This window comes from Phocoena phocoena, chromosome X (assembly GCF_963924675.1).
Source record: "Phocoena phocoena chromosome X, mPhoPho1.1, whole genome shotgun sequence".
In the NCBI taxonomy this organism is placed as follows: Eukaryota; Metazoa; Chordata; class Mammalia; order Artiodactyla; family Phocoenidae; genus Phocoena; species Phocoena phocoena.
This window is the reverse complement of record NC_089240.1, coordinates 30315038-30333266: the sequence shown is the minus strand read 5'-3', so window position 1 is coordinate 30333266 and position 18229 is coordinate 30315038. Positions and strand designations below refer to the sequence as shown.

Sequence of the window (18229 nt, the reverse complement as noted above, 5' to 3'; positions counted from 1 at the left end):
GTCTAGAGATAAGTTTAATAAACTGCTTTTTCCCATATTCTTGAAGCTAATCATTCTTGAGAAATAATCTAGCATCACCTGTCTTTGAGTATCACAATAAAGGCAGAATTTGATATTAAACTCTTCATTCTGGATTCTGGATTAGTCCTGGACTGATCAAGAGTCATTTCCTTTTCAGAATCCTTATTAGTGAGTTTAAGCAAGTATGTGTGAGCCCTATCTTCTATTTTAGGCCTGCAATCTTTTCTGGTAGAGAGGTCCGTTGTGCTTCTCCATCTCAGCTATACTCACTATGGCTTTTGTTTTTAAGAACTGGCATACCAGAAGTAATGCAGACGTAACCTCTCAGAGCAGCCAAGGAAGCATCAGTGGAATAAAAAATGGAAATCAATGGGAACCCCTCAGGAATTACAGAATAAAAGATTATAGGTGCTGCCTCTGAGTCAGCCTTCAATGCCCAATGTAAGGGTGTTTCTCAAAGATGTTCTCTGATACTTCTTGAGCTGCAGCCAGCGTCTTGGCTCTTCAGCCCTAGTCCTGCAGGATCTAGGAATGGGGACCTCTTCACCACCTCCTTGTCCTACTCCAAGAAATTTATAAAAGAAGGGTCAATAATTGCTTTCTTAGCCCTGCTATCACAAAAGTCACCCTGTAGCAACTTAGCATAGCACCGAAAAGTCTTTTGATATCTGAAGAGGTAATTTTTTTATGTTTCTATGTTTATTTTTGACTTATAGTTGAGGTAAAGAAATGAAGCTGTAAGCTCTCTCAGTACTGGAGTGTATAATTGAGAAAAGCCTTTTGTGATTTGAAATATTTTCCTACCTCTGGCAGGTGAATGAATTAGATTATACAGTCTTCAAAATTAATGGAGCTTTATGTTAATGGATTTATAGAGATTTATAAATGCTTCTCTATATCTAGCAGTTCCAAAGATTTACAGAAAAAAAAGAAACTGAAACTTTAGATGTGCTAGCCTTTGAAGAGAAAAAAAACTTTTCTTACAGAAATTTTGAGCATCTTTTTTTTTTTTTTTGCGATACGTGGGCCTCTCACTGTTGTGGCCTCTCCCGTTGCGGAGCACAGGCTCCGGACGTGCAGGTTCAGCGGCCATGGCTCATGGGTCCAGCCGCTCCGTGGCACGTGGGATCCTCCCGGACCGGGGCACGAACCCATGTCCCCTGCATCGGCAGGCGGACTCTCAACCACTATGCCACCAGGGAAGCCCTGAGCATCTTTATATAGAAACCCAAGTTCATATATTCAAAGTGAATCTTTTTACAAATTAGACTGGTTTCAGAACAGCTATATGCCTTTTCTCTAATTTTTATAAGTGTTAAATATAATGTAATCAATGAATTTTATTTTTTATTATATTTAGGTTTGTTTTTTCAGGAAGAGACTGGTAATTCTGAGCTTCATAAACTTTTTATATTGGCCTATTGATCAGATAAGCAAATTTAGTTCTATACACTGATTAGGATTGTGAAAAATTTTAAACTATGTGTTCATAATTCTGACAAAGCTTTTTTTTTTTTTTTTTTTTTGGCGATACGTGGGCCTCTCACTGTTGTGGCCTCTCCTGTTGCAGAGCCCAGGCTCGGGACGCGCAGGCTCAGCGGCCATGGCTCACGGGCCCAGCCGCTCCGCAGCATGTGGGATCTTCCCGGACCGGGGCACGAACCTGTGTCCCCTGCACTGGCGGGTGGACTCTCAACCACTGCGCCACCAGGGAAGCCCTGACAAAGCTTTTATGTGAACTGTAATTATGTACAAAGTAGTATAGAGGTCTGAACGTGATTTCAAAGATTCTTATGTAGACGCATGAGCTTTGCTCATCTGCTACTTGTTTTGCATGACAGATGTTTTCTTTGTGAAAAAGAAGTTAGTTCAGTTGGTTAAAGGATACAGTTTCTGTGGGTAACTTAGACTCTACTAAATTAACAATAGCAGAAAAGCACAACTGTGTATACAAGGTAATGGGATGTGTTTTATTAAAAAAATGAGAGTAGTTTGTAAAACAAGGTATTTGCTTCAAAATGTGAAAGAGGTTAATAAAAGACATAACCTGAATAGACATAGAAAGTTGCAGAATATTTGCAGGAAAAAAATTTAGTCTTGGCTTATAATAACTGCAAATAATGGAGCTGAAAAGAAACACTGAAATGTATTAACATTTTGACAAACTTTGCTCAATGTTGATGGGCTTACTCGCAAGATGATTTATAAAGAAAGGAGCTCATGAATCTTATTTGGTTTTCTCTTTGTTAAGATGAAAATTGATCTTGAAGTTTTTAGTCTTAACAAGGAGTATTAAAAAGGTTACTCTGTGTGTAATCTGCTCAGAAAGCAGAGATTCAGTATCTCAACCAGAAAAATTTCACTGCTCTGTGTTGAATTTATTGAGCTTTATAACAGGAGTAAGCAATTTTTTTTCTGTAAAGGGTCAGATGATAAAGATTTTAATCTTCTCAGATTATAAGGACTGTAAGATCTGTCACAACTACTTTGTCACTGTAGTGGGAAAGTAGCCATAAATATGTTTAAATATTATTAAGTATGGACATGTTCAATAAAGCTTTATTTATGAGCATTGAAATTTCATATAACTTTCACATGTCACAAAATGTTATTACTATTTTAATTTTTTTCAACATTAAAAAATGTAAAAACTATTCTTAGCTTATAAACTCTACCCATGAATTCACGACCAGACCTATGGATCATGGTTTGCTAACTTCTGTGATAGATTTTAAAAAAAATAACAGAACATTTTTGAAAGAGCTAAAATTTCTTAGAACCATGTAACCTTTTTCTATATTTATTTAAAAATATTGTCACTTTGATTAAATAGATAAGCAAATATTGTTTCTCAGGTGCCTGTCATTTCATCTTAATCAAGTACTTAAATCTCCTTTGATAACTATTTTGATTTTGTCTTCTCAAGATCAGACCCTTAATTCAAAAAAATTAAGATAACTTTATACCTGAAAATATCTTTTAGATTTCCCAGTGTGCCCTAGAAAATCACAAAGATTTTTTCTTTCTCCTTATTAAGAAAAAAAGATACTATAAATACTTAGGTAGGTTTATTTGGTCTGCTCCATATTTATTAATTAGCTCAATACTATTATAAGAGATGAATGAGAATAATAATTAAAAAGATTAGAGGAGCTCATCCTTACCTAGGTTAATTTTATACATGTAAAATGCTTTTAATAGTAAAATTTAAGGGTATTTGTCAATGTGCTCACTATTCATAATATCTGGTTCATACCCCCAAGGGAAAAGGGATGAAAATCTTATGAAATAGTTCTGTGTTGTACACTCCAACGGCTCTTTTCCATTTTGATATTATTGATTACTGTAATAAATTAACAACAGCCATTTACTCTCATATACAGGTGAACTTTGCTTTTCTCTGATTCTTACTTAAAACATGAGTTAGAACTCATGTTTTCAACAAAGAAGGTCAGTCTCTGTGTCTCAAGAAAAGGACTCTACCAGATATCTTAACTAGTACATCAAAGAAGACATCAAAGAATAGACTTTTGGCTGAAGATTGTTAATCTGGTATCACTTAGAAACCTTTCCAACTATACCAGAGGACTGAGTCAAGCTTTCCAGGACTATTTTATTTCATAACAAGATGACTTCAGGGAAGCAGACTGCTGATTTGAGATCCAGGGGAACAAGAATTAATTACATTGGACTAAATAAACTGATGGGAAAATTTTAATAGCAGTTATTTGTTTGCAATATTTTTTATGTCGTTTTAATGCTCTATTGACTGATGAATATATAATAACTCACTTTTTCTTCCTTCCAGATCTCTTACCCTCAATTTAGATTATGCTTTTATAAATGGAAATGAAGCATTTAAAAATGGAATCTAATTTCCAATGAAGTCTTATAGTTCGCAAACAAATATTCTTAATGAGTTTTCTTATTTTTTTTTTCTGGTAATAGTTATACAAAAAAAATTAATAAAGAGAAACCTTAATTAAATAGAATTGGGAGACCAGAACGGGGAGCTCTCATGCCCAGCAAGGATAGCCCAGCCCAACAGGAAGAAGAGAGTCCTCTTCTTTCCTGGCAAGGACTCAGCCAATGAAAAGCCCTGAACTTTTTGTTTACTATAGCCCTCCCAACTTCCTTTTCCTCTCTGTAAAAGTGTTTTTATTCCTTCACCCTGCAGGGGGACTTGTCTGGGGCTCACCATGGTTGTAGACTCTGAATTGCAATTCTCTGCTGATCCTGAATAGTTCTATATTTGCTGGAGAAATATGTGGCAATCTATTGATTTCAGGTCAACGTTTTGGTGGCCCATGTGGGGACCACTGAAGACTCCCAGTGGTTCCAGGCCTGGTGAGCACAAGGTGCAGTACCCACAACTGAGCCCATTGTCACTCATTGCTTTTCTCGCTGACCCTGGAGTTTGAAGGTATGTCTTTCTCCTGGATCAGAGCTCATGTTCTCTTTGTGTTTGATGCTCTCCAGGCTTTATTTGGGATCTATTTAAAGGTTTCTGGTTAAGGCCTTGTTCTGTATGCAAGTACTTAAGTTTGATACTTCGCTCTTATCTTGAGATCAGACTGTTTCAATCAAAGCTGGCTGAAAATGCCTTTGGCCTAGTTCCTTTGGGAAGGGGCTGCTTTGAATAAAACTATACCAGTTTTTCAGACTTTGGCCTATTCCTTTGGAAGGGCTGTCTTCTGGGGACTGGCTAAAAAAGGCCAGGTCCTCCAGGACAGGGCTGTCTCCTTAAAACTGGCTGGGATTGGCTTGAAAGCTGTGTGAATTGAGCCGTTTGAGCTGTTTGAAGATTGATCTTTACTCCAGAGGAAAAACCTCTGAGAAGGCACTCCTAATTATCTAAATATCTTGAAACCCTCCCCCCAACTCCAGCTGATTTCATGTTTAAAAACCATGGCCCTTCCTCATGTGCATTTCTAACTAAATGGACTCGCCTGACCAAAGGCAATTTAGAGTATCAATGTCCATAATTGGGTGTGGTTTGTCCTGGAACCCCAAGCAATAAACACTGTTATCACTCCACATTTTGTTTCTAACCCTGTTGTTACTAACTCTGTTGTTACTATCATCCATTCCCACCAGAAGTAAATTCTTTACTGTAATGGACTTAAGCAATGCATTCTTTAGTATCCCAGTAGATGAAGCTAGCCAATACCCTTTTGCCTTCAAAAGAAGAAAAACAATTCACCTGGAGAGTAATGCCTCAGGGTTTTACTGAGAGTCCTTATTTCCATCAAATCCTGAAGGCTGATCTGGATGACATAAACTTCCCTAGAGGCTCTACTTTGTTGCAATATATGGATGATTTGCTTCCTTGCTCTCCTTCTTAAGCCTCTTCACAGGAAGACAGCATCCACTTGCTAAGGCTTTTAGCCTTAAAGGGACATAAGGTCATCAAAGAAAAAATGCAGTTTGCCCAAACTCTGCTTTGATATTTAGGGTATCTAATATCAAAACAAGGGCTACACCAAGATCCAAATAGACTTCATGATGTCCTAAGCTTCCCAAAACCTGAAACTAAGTGCCAACTGTAAGGTTTATTCAGACTAGTTGGTTATTGCCAAAACTGGATTCCAAATTTCTCTCTTACGGCCAAACGCCTATATGCTTTACTCAACAGTAACAACTCAAACCCAATTTTATGGGACAAACCAGATGACATAGTTTTTAAGGCATTAAGGGAGAGTTTGATGAACCTGCCCTTGGGCATCTCAATTATCAGAGTCCCTTTTCCTTGGGCTTCTCACCAAAAAGCACAGGGACCCATAGGGTATTATAGCCAGCCACTGGAACCTGTGGATATGCCCCTTGCCTTAGAGCCATTACTGCCCCTTTCCTTTTTATTAAGGCAACTGAGAAAATTGTTCTGGGATCTCCTTTAACCATTTTTGTATCTCATGCTGTAGAAATTCTCCTGAATTCTCATCACATTCAACATTTCTTGGGCAGCCACTTCACCTCCTATGAAGTCCTTTTGTTAACTGCCCCTCCGTAACTCTTGTACATTGCAATAACCTTACAACACCAATGAAATCCCTCACGACTGCTTAATGCTGACAGACCACCTCCTGATTCCTTGTAATGACCTACAGAAAATTCCACTGGGTAACATTTACTTCTCATGGTTCACTGATGGTCTTATTTAAAAGGTAACAATGGCAAATATTGTGCTGTGTAGGCTACTGCAACTCCTTTTGAGGTTGCTGAGGCAGCATCTTTACCTGTGGCCACTTTGGCCCAACAGGCTGAATTATATGCTCTTACAGGGTCTTGTACTTTAGCTAAGGAAGAAACTGACAATAGTTATACTCATAGTAGATATGCTTTCAGAGTAGTTCATGATTTTGGAATATTGTGGAAATAACATGGCTTCCATACTTCCCGTGGAAATAAAATTAAAACTGACCCCTATGTTCAGGACTGGACCGAAGCCTTCCCTTGCAGATAGGCTACTGCCTTTTCTATGGCTGAAGTCCTTTTGGGAAGGATTAACCCTACCTGGAAGAACTCTTCTTGAAATTCAAAGTAATCAAGGAACCCATTTTACTGGCCAGATGCTTCAACAAGTCTGTGCTGTTCGGCCAGTTTTACAAAACTTTCACTGTGCTTACCACCCTCAATCCTCTGATGTAATAGAACACACTAATAGCATTATTAAGACTCACTTGGCAAAATTTGTAGAGGCCCTCCAAATACCTTGGCCAAAAGCATTGCCATTAGTCTTTCTAAATCTCAGATCCACCCCTTTTGGAACTCATAAACTCTTTGAGAGAGTCACAGGATACCCAATGCACTTGGCTCCTGCTTTTTTTTTTTTTTTTGCTGCACTGGGCAGGCATGCGGGATCTTAGTTCCCCAACCAGGGATCAAACCCATGCCCCCTGCAGTGGAAGCACAGATTCTTAACCACTGGACTGCCAGGGAAGTCCCACTTGGCTCCTGCTTTTGACCCACAGCCGATAAGAGGAGAGATACTACAATATTTCAATGATTTAATTGCTTCTACTAAAAATTACCATGTTTTGGTAGAGTAATCTTTTCACAGTGCGCCCTCAGGAGATGAACACCTTAAGCACCGTACTGTGAAACCTGGAGGTTTTGTCTATTGGAAAAGATACTTCCAAAAGAACTCCCTTTAACCTCAATGGATAGGCCCCTATCAGGTACTATGGATAGGCCCCTATCAGGTACGCAATCAGGGTTGCGACCAACCCTTGTGTCGCAAAACTCCAAGGAACAGACTCTTGGATTCGTGTGGCACACTTAAAAAAAGTTCCGGACCCTGACTGGACCTGCATATCATCTGGTGACCTGAAAGTAAAGATTTCCCAGAATTGGAGCAGATGACATCTGATGAAACAGCTTTCTCAAGATATCCAGGCCAGGCTTGTCAGAAGTTTGTTACCAAACCTTTGATGATGACATAACACTCAGATGATCTCCAGTGTTTATGATCTTGGTAACATATGGACTTTACATAAAAAGTGCCTGAGAGTTCTCCCTCCCACTCCTCATTACTCAAACATGACCTTAATAGGTTTCCAATCTGTACACACTCCCTCCAGTGTGAGACGCTACAGCCAGGAAAGATTTTTCCTGGAATTACGGGGCAAAAAGCCACTGAAACTAGAAAACCTGACTCTTGATCAGGAATGCTTTCAGAGAAAGATCTTGATCAAAATGGGGAAATGTAAAAAATTTAAAAACAGAAACCTCAATTAATAGAGTTGGGGGACCAGAAGGAGGAATTCTCACACCCTGCAAGGATAGCAGAGCCCAACAGGAGGAAGAAAGTCCTGTTCTTCCCTGGCAAGTACTCAGCCACTGAAAAGCCTTGGACTCTTTGTTTATTATAGTCCTCCCAACTTCCTTTTCCACTCTATAAAAGCATTCTCCTCCCCTTGCCATGCAGGGGGACTTGGTTGTAGACCCCAAAATGCAATTCCCTGCTGGTCTTGAATAAACCCATCTTTACTGGAGAAGTATTTGGCTATCTATTGATTTCAGGCCAATAGTTATTTTCATTATTTCAGTAAGAATCAGCCTCCATTTTAACTCAAGTTAGAAAAAAGTTGATTGTTCAACCAAAAACATACTACAGTGTTATATTTGAGAATGAATCACTTTTAGTTGGATACAGCAAGCCCAATGTTAAAGAACAAAGATACCAGTGCCTACAAAACTATCACAGGAAACTGGTCTGGTACTTGGCTTATAGGGCTCCAGCCTCACAAGTGACAAATAAAGTCACTTTCTGGCAGGCCAGGAACCTTAGCATATTTGGGGGACCTTGAAAAGAGAAGAATTTACTAATTCTATGGGTACTACAATAAAATCTAGGGGAGAGATTTTCTTAGCCTTAACTTCCTAGCCTAGACTTTATAGATTCTTTTAAATGGTCCAATCTTGGATTCTTTAATAAAATTTACAAACAAAAGCTAATAGTTTTAAGCAGACTCACAGATATAGAGAATAAACTAGTGGTTACCAGTGGGGAGGGGGTGGGGGAGGGGCAATATAGAGGTAGGGGATTAAGAGGTACAAACTACAAGGTATAAAATAAGCTATAAGGATATATTGTATTGTATATCATGGAGAATATAGCCAACATCTTATAGTAACTATAAATGGAGTATAACCTTTAAAAACTGAATCACTCTATTGTACACCTGTAACTTACATAATATTGTACAGCAACTATACTTCAATTTTAAAAAAAGCTAATAGTTTTGCCTCAGTATCTGTTAAATACTATATGATCTAAGAAGCTTATATAGTTATTTAACACCACTTATTGGTTCTGTGAAAATAATCAGTCTAAACTCTAATGAGGCCAACATTTTTTTCTGATCAGTATTTGGAAATTATTTATGACCAAAACAGGGAATGCTATGGACTAAAAGTTTGTGTCCCTCCAAAATTCAAAAGTTGAAATCCCCATCACCAATGTGATGGTATTTGGTGACGGGGCCTTTGGGATGTAATTAGGTCATGAAGGTAGAACCCTCATGAATGGGATTAGTGCCCACTCCCCACTCAGTCCCCCTACATCCTACTGGTTCACTCTGGGGTTCCTCCCGTGTCCTTGGGCATCAGAGTTCCCCACCAGAGGCCAGCAGGCACCCTAGTTGTGGGGAGATGCTAACTCTGCATCTTCCCACACCACCATCTTGACTCTGCCTCCATTGATTGATTTAAGGTGAGAGAGACAGAGAGAGAGAGAGAGAGAGAGAGAGAGAGAGAGAGAGAGAGAGAGTGTTTTGTGTGTATAGGAGGGATATTTTCAGACACATTTTTGGAAGTTCATACTAGTCAAAGGATTGAATAGATTAAAAGGGGATGATTTGGACAATTTGGTTAGAGGGAAACTATCTATAGCACTATTTTATTTGTGGACCTCCAGAGATAGTGAATAAGAATGGTGGTAATGGAGATGGGAAAAGTGGACATCTTGAATATGTAACAGCCTGAAAACTAGGTCTTTTATGTGTGCAATTTAGTGGACATTAATGCTTTTCATTAAGATAAAATATGTTAAAAGAGGTGGGTCAGCGTTGGGGAGGTTATATGTACAGTATGGGGAATTTTTAAATGTGAGTATCCTTTGAAATATAAATAAAAACCTGAAATTTCAAGAAAGCAGTTAGGTCTGGATCTCTGAGGAGAGTTCTCAGAGATACAAGTCTGTGAGTCATTACAAACTTTTGAACCAGTTAAGACAGAGAAAAGAGCTCACAAATATATAAGCCTGGTAAAGAGGAACTGGTACTAAGCCCCAAAAGAAGTTAAAATTAAATTAAGAATAAATATTTTTGTAAACATATTTTTAAAACAGGATTCCTTATGAGAATACAAATAATAAATGGCTTTAATACGATAAAGGTTTCTTTCTTTCTCACCTAAAATAAGTTATGTATATGCAATACAGGGCTAGTTTGGTAGTTCCTTAGCAAGTGATTTTGATGATCAGGTTCTCTGGTTTCAAGATTCCTGCTGTAGCCCTAACCTCATGTCCTTATTCCAGGAAGGATGGAGAATATCCAGAAGACTTACCTAATTTATGCTTCATCTTGTTGTTCACTCTTGGGCACAATGGCACTGGGAAATTTAGTTTTGGGATGGGCACATTGCAATCTAGAATGAAATGCGCTTTCTGTTAGTAAAGAAGGAGGGAATAGAAATTGGGGAGACAAGCAGTTGTCTTGGCTATAAATATACATGGGAAAATCATTCTCATACACTACTATTTATGGTATATATTAGTACAGACTTTCTGAGTGAAATTTTGGCAAATTATATTCAAATATTTAAAATTTTTATACACTTTTGATGGAGATTTTTAATTTTAGGAAGTTGTTCTAATAAAACAGAGTAATTCTGTCTCACCAACTAGACTTGGGAAGTTCACAGCTATGGTCATCTTGGTATTTAGGTTGGAAACAATCCAAATGTCAAGAAGACCAGTCAAAGTTGTAGGTTCTGGATATCAACTAATTATTTCTTGAATGGGGTGTGGGATATAGATATGCCCCTTAATGTAATTCAAATTGTAGGTCTTGATCCCTTTATTTTAATAATAAGGCTTAAGTAATACTAAACTTAAGACTTTGCTCTTAAGTTTTGGTATCCTGTATGGGGTCAGCTTTCCCAGAATAATCTGCTTTCACTCTCACTTTTCCAATGCTCTATACCTTGCTATCTATTAAATATTGTATATTGGTCTGGTCTGTTATCATTACTGGAGGTAAGTAAGCCTTATCATCATCTAGTTATATTTAGTGTCCTCATTCAGAGATTTCATGTCTTGGTCAATGAAGAATATGGTATTTGGTTCATTCTTCATCTTACAAAAACCAGTTGAAATTTCTTTCTTCCTGTATATGGTGGGAGACTACCAATTATAATCAACTTGTTTCTGTAGGGTCTTAATTTTCCTAAACATAACAAATATTGAGAAAGGTACAACTTTACTCTTCCTAAAAATATAATTAGTTAACAGGAAAAAGAATGTTATATACATTACTCTCCCTTATCATTAAAATTAAACAATAAATTAAATAAAAATTACAATATCACCTTTCACTTATAACTTTCTTGTTTTTAAACTTCATACTAAACTTTCCTTTTATGATTATAACTAAAGACTTATGCTTTCATTCACTTACTCAACTTGTTCCAAATAATTACAGTAGTATTTTCTCTGTTACACATACATTGTCAAAATTTAGACAATGAGAATCCTTTTTTAACTGAGCTCATTTGTCCTTGTACTATCCAAGTCATCTTTGAAATCCTCCTCACTTTTGGGCAGCCATATGTTCCAGGTCACAGGATCAGCTATTACCCAGGAAGTGCTAGTCCATTTTACGAAGGCAGAAGAAAAGGCACTAAAAAAATAAGTTCTGGGCGTTGGGGGCTGCATGTCAGATTTTTCCACATGAGTAAGTCTGGTAGATAGGATGGGATTAATGCTGGGTCAAATTCTAGCTAAAACTAGGAAAGAAACTACTTTTAAAAGGGCCATGAGTTCCCATTTCCAGTTTGTTATTAATTCTTTATTTTGTGGTGTGAAGTTTATTTTACCAAGGACATACACACTTAGACTATTAATCCTTCCCCAAAGTTTTAAATATGTTTCCCCCTTTAAAAAATAATTCTTGTGTCTCATTGACTTCCAGTTTAGTGTCACCTCCTTATCTTTCACTATTGGTTATAGTAAGAGAAAGAAATGTTCTCTGATGTGTCTATGGTTTTCAGTCATCTTATTGATACGTAGTGAAATAAAACATGTAGAAAGAAAAGTTCACTTAACTTTCACGTCCTACAAACGAAGTTCTAGTTAATCCAAGACTGAAGTAATTATTTTAAAAGTAAAATGTCAAAATATGCACTGTCATAATTATGTTTATGACATATATTAAATGAATGCTTTAAGTTAAAAACTCATTCTATGGAGTTATTTTTAGCAAATATAATAATGAACACCACTTAGTGTGCTGTTATGAAGCACACCATTTGTTATTTTGGAGGTCTTACTAATCCTTGTGCAAATATGAAATGCAAATACATAATTAGCTAATTTATTAATCATTCATTTGAAATATTTATTGATTATGTACTCTGTGTCAAACATTCTTCAAGGTCTAGGGATACGATAATAAATAAAATACTTAAAATTCTCTCCTCCTCAAAGTTACAAAACAGTTGAGAAAACATCCAGTTAAATAAATGGTTATAATGTAGCTTGATGAATGATAACATTCATCCATAGGGTAGGAGAAACTAGAATTTTATGGGAACCTATGGCAATGGAACAAAACCTGTCTTAGTGATGGTCTTCCTGAGAATGCCACATTTAGGTTAAGAACTAGAGAATGAACAGGACTTAGCCAGACGGAAGGTGGAGGTTGCATAGTGGAAGTCACAGCCTTGTGGAGTGAACGTCACCGATTTCTAGGAGTCAGACATTATCCAAAAGGAAAAGTAAGTCATTGAAGGGACTTAGGTAGTTAATAATCAGATTTGCATATTTCAAAATATTACTTAGACTGGAAATTGGAACTGTAGAAGGACAGGCCTTGAGGCAACAGAGCAATTAGGAGGCTGTTTCAGAACTGCAGTAAGGGAGGATAACGGCCTAGAACAGTGTGGGGCAAGTGATGATAGAAAGATGGAAAATAAGCCATATCCAAACCATCAAAAAGGTCTATTGAATTTAACATTAACATGTTTCCAGAATCTGATCACTGCTCACCATCTGCCTTGCCACCATCCTGGTACAAGCCAACAACACATCTCATTTCAATTATTGCAATAAACTCTTAGCTAGAGTTGCCAGATTTAGCTGATAAAAATTTCATCTGGCAACACTGCTCCTAACTGTTCTCCCACCTTCTGCCTCTTCTCCATGTCAGTCTTTTCTCAATATGGCAGGTAAGAGTACCATTAGGAAAACACAACTCAATCTTGAAAAGTTCTAAATAGCCCAACTGGTCATGATGTAGTACGTTTTTTATACACTGCTGGGTTAAATTTGCTAATATTTTGTCTAGGATCTTTGCATTTATGTTAATAAGTGCTTTTGTCTCCAATTTCTTTTTCTGTCTGCCATGGTCATGTTTTGCTATTGAGCTTATATTTTCATCATTAAACGAATTGTGGAGTAATCTATTTCTTTTTTTCCCCCCCCCTTCTTTGGAAATGTGTTTTTAAGATTATATTTATCTTCTTTTTGCAATTGGTAGAATTTTCCTGAAAACCTTAGGCCTGGTGTTTGTTATTGTTTTACATTTTAAAATACTGATTCAATTTATTTGTTATAAGACAATGTTTTTGAGTCAATTTTTATAACTTAGTTTCTAGGAAACTATTTTGTCTAAATATTCAATCTTATTGTCATAAAATTTTTCATTGTTCTCTCTTTGTAATCTCAGTTTTACCTCTGCTTATATCCTTTTCCCCTTATATTGTTTATATGTACTGCTGTTCTTCCTGATTAATTTTGCCAGTATCTGTCCGTTATCTTTTTAAAATAATCAATTTCTGTCTTGTTGATTCTCTTTATTTTGTATTTGTTTTGAATCTCATAAATTTCCAATCTTACGTTTATTAACTCCTTACTTCTATATTTGGTTTATTCTATTGTTCATATACTATTCTGTCTATATTGTGTTTTTGAAATTCTCATGTTTTTTTCTTCCTATTTGTCAAAATTTCATGTAACTGTTAGTTAGATCTAGATGTCCAATTGATTTAGTTTATTTTATCTTATATTATTGTGGCAAGAATATTTTATAAGTAGGGCTGTGCAATTCCTATTGATTATTTTGTATGAATTTCCTGAATAATGAGCTGGTTGCCTAAGTAAGATCTCAATGATGAAGAATGGGTGATTAAGTATAATTAGGATATTAAGTGTAATTATCAATTTTAATAGATTTGATATATTTCAGTATTTGTTCTTCTTTTTGAAGCTCAAATGGTCCCATCTTTGGCTAATGGGAGTCCCTTCAAGTTGCCTCCTGTGTTCTTTTATAGTCTGTGATAGAGTCTAGGCACAGGATTTCAGAAATGACAAGATGATCAGGCTCTCCTTGGATACTGCTGGTCACAGATATATTTTTAAGGAGCCCTGGTAATTCTTGTAAGTGGAAACTAATATTTGGAGATTATATCTGGGTGGTAGGTTTGCAATTTCTACTGGGTTTTCACAGCTTCTTGGGCATTTCAGTAGAGAGCTAAAACACATGTATTTTATTTATTTTACATGGAGAAAAATAAATTTTACCTTTCCACACTACCTGGAGGGGAGTCCATACGGTATAGTCTTCAGTTCCTGTCAGAAAGGCAAACTTTCAGAATGTTCGAAGTCCTTGACATACTGCAAATGAAGGAGGAGGCTGTACTTAAATTCCTTGCTGCAGGAACCTACTTAGGTGGCACCAACCTTGACTTCCAAATGGAACAGTATATCTACAAAAAGAAAAGTGGGGTCATCTACATCATAAGTATGAAAAGAACCTGGGAGAAGATTCTGCTGTCAGCTCATGCCATTGTTGCCAGTGAAAATCCGGCTGATATTGGCGTCATATCCTTCAGGAGTATTGGCCAGCGGGCTACACTGAAAGTTGTAGCTGTCTGTCACTAGGGCCAGTTCTATTAATGGCCACTTCACTCCTGGAAGCTTCACTAATCAGATCCAGGCGGCGTTCCGGGAGCCTCGACTTTTGCTGGTTACTGATCCCAGGGCTGACTGCCAGCCTCTCACAGAGGCGTCTTAAGTTAACTTGTCTACTCTCGTTCTGCGTAACACAAATTCTCCTCTGTGCTATGTGGACATTGCCACCCCTCGCAGCAACAATTGAGCCGCCTCAGTGGGTCGGCTGTGGTGGCTGCTAGGCCCGGAGGTTCTGTGCATGCGTGCCACACCTCTCGCGAGAACTCACGGGAGGTCGTGCGTAATCTCTACTTCCACAGAGATCCTGAGGAGATTGAAAAGGAAGGGTAGGGTGCTGCTGGAAAGGCTGTGACTGAGGAGGAATTTCAGGGTGAATGGACCTCTCCAGTTCCTGAGTTTACTGTTACTAAACCCAAGGTCGCAGCCTAGTCTGAGGGCACGCAGGTGCCCTCTGTGCCTATTCAGCATTTCCTTGGTGAGGATGATAACTGAGTGGTGTTAAGCTGTTCTTCCACGGGCTTTTGAACAGAAAAAGGCAATACGGGGCTTCCTTGGTGGCGCAGTGGTTGAGAGTCCGCCTGCCGATGCAAGGGACACGGGTTTGTGCCCCGGTCCGGTAAGATCCCACATGCCGCGGAGCGGCTGGGCCCGTGAGCCATGGCCGCGGAACCTGCGCGTCCGGAGCCTGTGCTCCGCAACGGGAGACGCCACAACAGTGAGAGGCCCGCGTACCACAAAAAAAACGGCAATACAAAGTTGACGAAAAAAGAATGTTTCTAAAAAAGTAAGTAAATCAGTAAATTCTAATTTCATAATACTGATTTCCCAAATTTAAATGGAGATTATAGGATTCTGTTTCACATGTCTGATTTGTATGTTTATCTTGTCTTTTATACTGAAAATCTTGGTTCCTAGTAATATAATTACATATATGGTTTAATCTACTCTGTGTGTGGTGGAGTATGTGTGTATTTTTATAAGGATTTTAGAATTATCCCCAAATCAAACTTAATAATAGGACCACTAGCTGCGACTTAAGGTTTTGTGATCTTTATTTTTGGTCCCACTTAGGTATATAAAGTCAACATTCTACTTTAAAATTCATTGAGATAAGTATCTTTGCCATTATGCCACAAATTTGATATAAAGTAGTATTAGTGAGTTTCAATTTGTTTTTATTTTAGGGATTGCTTCACTTTTTTATTTCATTTAATGTTATTTTTCACGTATATAAAAAATGAAGAAGGTGCTAAGGTCAAAACTATAAAACAAGGCACATTAGAAAATATCTAGTTTTTATCTTAGTTCTTCCCACTACCTCTCTTTTGTCTTCTTCCCTAAGTTTACTATTTCTTTTAATTAATTTTTGGTTTATCCTTCCATTGTTTTTGGAAAATATTAGCAAATATGTATGTACATGTGTATGAGTGTATGAATTCCCACACCTTTGTTACCGAAAAGGTACCCCAAAAGGTGTAACGTATTTCTTTCATTCTTTTTCTTTTTTACAGCTGTTTTGCTTTTGCAATTAGTAGGAAAATTAGTAGCTTTTTGCATAAGTCATTGTATATTTCTGTGAGTGTATCTTAGGAATAGATTCCTAGAAGTGGGATTTCTGGGTCAGAGAGTAAATGCATGTGTAATTTTGCTAATTAATAATTTACTAATATCAAATTCTTAGAGCTGGTATGGTTTTGTTCCATTAGCAATGTATGAAAGTGATTGTTTCTCATGACCTTAACAACAGAGTATGTTGTCAAAGTGTTCTGTTTTTGCCAAGGTTAGAAATGATACCTCAGTGTAGTTCCAATTTTGTATTTCTCTTATTATACATGTATTATATATCTGATCACTTCATATGATTAAGGGCCATTGCTGGTTCTTTTTCCATGAACTGTTTTCCATATCATTTGCCTATTTTTTTCTTTAAAGTATTGGGACTTTTTCTTTTTCTTTTTTAGAAGTTCTTTATATAATAGCAATATTTGCCCTCTATATGTGATATAAGATGCAAATTTTTTTTTTTTTTTTTTTTTTTCCGGTACGCGGGCCTCCTACTGTCGTGGCCTCTCCCACTGCGGAGCACAGGCTTCGGACGCACAGGCTCAGTAGCCTTGGCTCACCGGCCTAGCCGCTCCGCGGCATGTGGGATCTTCCCGGACCGGGGCACGAACCCCTGTCCCCTGCATTGGCAGGTGGACTCTCAACCACTGCGCCACCAGGGAAGCCTGCACATTTTTAATGTAATCAAATTTATCAAGAATTTCCCTTTTTGCTTCTAGATTTTGGATCACAGTAAGACTTTTTTTTACCCTTTTCTAGATAATAAAGGAATTCACCCATATTTTGTTTTAATACAATTTTATTGTAGCCTTTAGATATCTGATTTTTAAAAAAAATTATTTGTTTTATTTATTTAGTTTTGGCTGCATTGGGTCTTCGTTGCTACGCGTGGGCCCTTTTTTTTCTCTAGTTGCAGAGAGCATGGGCTACTCTTCATTGCGGTGCACGGGCCTCTCATTGTGGTGGCTTCTCTTGTTGCAGAGCACGGGCTCTAGGTGCACGGGCTCAGTAGTTGTGGCTCGCGGGCTCTAGGGGCGCAGGCTCAGTAGTTGAGGTACATGGGCCTAGTTGCTCTGTGGCATGTGGGATCTTCCTGGACCAGGCTCGAACCCGTGTCCCCCGCATTGGCAGGCAGACTCCTAACCACTGCGCCACCAGAGAAGCCCTAGATATCTGATATTTTAAAAAATTCTCATGGTCTACAATGTATGTCATTTTTTTATATACAGCATTTTATTATTGGTTAGTTCTGAATATTTTAAAAAACAATATTATTTCTCTTTTGATCAATGAGTTATTCAAAAATAGTCTGTATGATACTGCTTCTTTGATATTTTCGAGCCTTGCTTTATGGATCAGGTGTCCATTTTTCTAAATGTATAGTATATACCTAAGTTATTCTCCATTTTTTGCTGCAGAGTTCTGCCTATGGCCACTAAGTAAAGTGTGTTCACATTTTGTGATTCAAATTTCTATATCTTACTATTTTCTCTGCTTGACTTGCCAGAAACTGAGATAGTTATGTTGAAATCTCATATGTTGTTGGGTTTGTCTATTTCAACTTGTAGTTCTGGCCACTTTTACTTCACATATTGTAAGAGTATTTTACCCTGTACAGGAATTAGTGTTTTAATATGTTCTTAGAGAATTGACACTTTTCTATATATAAATATATATTTAATATATACTAAATCTATCCTGCTTAGGTTTATTTTTTCTGATATTAGTATAAGTGGCTCAACTGTAATTTCATTAGTGTTTTCTTGGTATATATTTATTAATTATTTAAATTTTAATCTTTACTTGGCTTTGGGTTTTAGGTGCATATATTGTAAAGAGCATATAGCAGAAATTTGATATCTTTGTATATCCTGAAAATATACGTCTTAATTAATAAGCTTAGTTCATATATTCTTGAGAAGTAAGGGTTAACTTGTCCCAGACTGGTCTCCT

The 18229-nt window shown here is 37.3% G+C and overlaps 2 pseudogenes; one reads left to right on the top strand and one right to left on the bottom strand.

Moving 5' to 3' along the window:
- Positions 1-74: 74 nt before the first annotated feature.
- LOC136142055 (protein Mis18-beta pseudogene) lies at positions 75-14352 on the bottom strand (annotated as a pseudogene).
- Positions 14353-14395: 43 nt separating this feature from the next.
- Positions 14396-15205, top strand: LOC136142054 (small ribosomal subunit protein uS2-like; annotated as a pseudogene).
- Positions 15206-18229: the final 3024 nt, after the last annotated feature.